Source organism: Galeopterus variegatus, unplaced genomic scaffold (assembly GCF_000696425.1).
Source record: "Galeopterus variegatus unplaced genomic scaffold, G_variegatus-3.0.2 Scaffold3616, whole genome shotgun sequence".
Taxonomy (NCBI): Eukaryota; Metazoa; Chordata; class Mammalia; order Dermoptera; family Cynocephalidae; genus Galeopterus; species Galeopterus variegatus.
This window is the reverse complement of record NW_007729727.1, coordinates 392,370-395,513: the sequence shown is the minus strand read 5'-3', so window position 1 is coordinate 395,513 and position 3,144 is coordinate 392,370. Positions and strand designations below refer to the sequence as shown.

The window sequence follows — 3,144 nt, the reverse complement described above, 5'->3', positions numbered from 1 at the left end:
GCAAATATGTGGTTTGCATATATCTTCTCTCACTCTGTAGCTTGTCTTTTCATCCTTTTAAAAGGGTATTTCACAGAGCAAACATTTTTAATTTTGAAATCAAATTTACTAACTTTTCCTTTTTTGGATCATGTTTGCAGTATCAAGTCTAAAAATGCTTTGCCTAGTCTTAATGCCAAAGATTTCCTCCTATGATTCTTTCTGAAATTTTATATATTTATATATTTATATTTAAGTCTGTGATTAATTTTGAGTAATTGTAGGATAAATTGTGAGGTTTAGATCTTTTTCTTTCCTTTTTTTGGCCTATAGATGTCTAATCACTTAAAAACCACTTGCCATTTATTGAAAAGGCTATTTTTTCCTCCATTGAAGTGCTTTTGCAAATTTGTCAAATATTAGTTGGGTCTAGTGTGGATCTATTTCTGGATTCTCCACTGTGTTCCACTGACTTATGTGTCTATCCCTCTGTCACTACTGCACAGGCTTGGTTACCGTAACTGTATACAAATTCTTGAAATCAAGTAGACTGATTCTTCCCAGTTTCTTTGCCTTTTCATATAATTTTAGAATAGTCTTATCAATATCTACTGATGACATTGCTGTGATTTCAAAAGGAATTGTGTTTAACCTGTATATACATTTGGGGAGAATTGACATCTTTACCATGTTGAATCTTCCAAACTATGAACATGGTATGTGTCTCCACTCATTTAGATCTTCTATAATTTCTTTCATCAGCATTGTAAAGTTTCAGCTTACAAGTCTTATTCATGTTTTGTTAGATTTACTCCTAAGAATTTCATTTTTCAAGCAATTGTAAATGGCATCATATTTTTAACTTGTGTCCACATGTTTATTACTATTATTCAAATAAAATTGATTTTTGTATGTTTATCTAGTATACTGTGAACTTGATGACTCAATTATTAGTTTAGGAGTTCCCTGCACTGGTAGCTGGCTTGACTATGCACCCTGTATTGACGGCCTTCTGTTCACTGCCTCATTCCCCTAGTCTCCAACCACTGTTTACTAAACCTTCGAGAAAAATACTTTTACTTGAATACTTGCCTTAGTATCTGGGGGAATCAAAATTAAGACTTCAGATTAGCAAGTTCATATGACATAGATCACATTATCATGCATAAGGATCTCCTCCAAATCTTTTCTCTTAGATTGGAATGGTATAACCAGTGTTGTGCTGCTAAATGTTTAACAACCAGCAGTCTGGGGGGAAATAGCACCCTGCTTTGTAGCATTTGCCAGTTTCTATCGTGGAAATAGTCTACCAATTGCTGACTGCAGGTTATCAACATGAGGTAACTGAATACTGAGTACTGAAGAGATGCACAATTGGCCTTTACAAGTAGGGGTGACTGGTTCAAGCATACTGCTGACTTACACACTTCTCAAGAGATGGATATAGTACACTATTGGAAAATCTCAACAGCCACTGGTACAAACTGCTTAAATTAAGCTATTGTACAACATTGAATGTGAATTTTTAATTTTTTTAAACATGATGATTTATGAAGTTTTAAGATGAAATCCTAAACAAAGGAATATCAGGATCTTCTGACTCCAGTACTTTGTCAGACCACAGATAAATACAAACTCATTGTCCCAAAGTACTATTGAGTGCCAGCTGATTTTGTAGGATATGAAAAGAAAAACCCTAGTAGTCAAATGCAATTTCCTAGCCATCTAGGGATGATAGAAAACTATTTTTTGGAAAACGACCTTTTTATCATCAAGAAACTTTTAGCTAATTAATTAATTAGCTCTAAAAAAAACTGATCTAATCTAATGCTAGGTCCCCGTACAAGATAATCTGAGCATGAGATTTTTCAGTGAGGGTCTACTTGGGGAAAAAAAAAAAGTTTATGTAGCACTAACAGCAAAAAGCCAACACCTTCAACGATTTTTTTCAACAAACTGATCTAATCTAATGCTAGGTCCCCGTACAAGATAATCTGAGCATGAGATTTTTCAGTGAGAGTCTACTTGGGGGAAAAAAAAAGTTTATGTAGCACTAACAGCAAAAAGCCAACACCTTCAACGATTTTTTTCAACATGTATGGTACATAACTCAATCTCCTCAACAGGTGAACCCATTCAGATATAGCCTCAACAGAAGCTTATGTAAGTATATATCCACCTGGGCATCAATGAAAAGTTAGGAGTCTTCATTGGCTATTTCAACACATTTAAGGTATATTATTTTCTTTGACCTAACTGATTATGACATATTTCAGCAAGTTTTACTGCTGATAGGTGACATAAAGAACACCCTGTATTTAAAAATACATGGTCATCCACTTTTCTTAATGCTCTTTGGGGAAAAGAATATAATAGGTAGCCAGTTCAACCTCATATTAGATATGCTTGCATCCATTATAAAAGGAATGCTTGGAGGAGTCAGCGCTCACGTTCATCATCTGTACATACTAATATCTTGAGCAGTAATGGAACAACTTGGCTTTACAAATCAGCAACATATAAAATTTAAAAGTTGAGGGAAACTGAACTCCCCAGATATTCAAAAGTCAGAAGATAAACCAGCACCTCCAGTGCTCCTGACCTAGTAGAACAGCTTTATATCACAGCAGCTCAATGGAAAAACAAACTTGCCTGTAAAGTCTTCAACAACTGAATTGCATTGTCTAGGTTTACCATCCTTCTGGGTATACTTCTCAAAAGACAAGGCCTGAACTTTATTACTAAGCAAGGTAGTCTTTCTGATCACACTGAGAATCTATCAAAGAGTTGGCAGTAAAAAGCTTTTGTCAGCTGCAGTAAGTTTCAAAAGTAAAAGAGTAAACAACCTGGCCCTGTTATTGGTGTTTTAGTGCAGAGAAAAGTGGTAACTCTTAGTGCCTTGGGCATGAAGAACAGCTTATGTCCAGTCTTTTGTCTCCAAGAGTGTATAGGAATATCATCTATTGTAATAGCCATAATGAAGGGAAAGCAGTCACTCAATAAGAACTGGTCAATCCTTTTTGGTTAAATCATACTCAATATTCCTGAGTTATTCAGTGATATGCTGAAAATGCAAATTGTGTAAATTGCCCGTGCTATGGAGTAAAAGCAAGAGAAATGTGATAGAGACAGGCCAGTCATAAACTTAAATCAGCTGTCTCCTAG

General features: G+C 35.1%; 1 pseudogene; it reads left to right on the top strand.

Annotated features, from left to right (window-relative positions):
* Nucleotides 1–2,465: 2,465 nt before the first annotated feature.
* LOC103601171 overlaps nt 2,466–3,144 on the top strand; it is a 1,311-nt pseudogene continuing 632 nt past the window's right edge.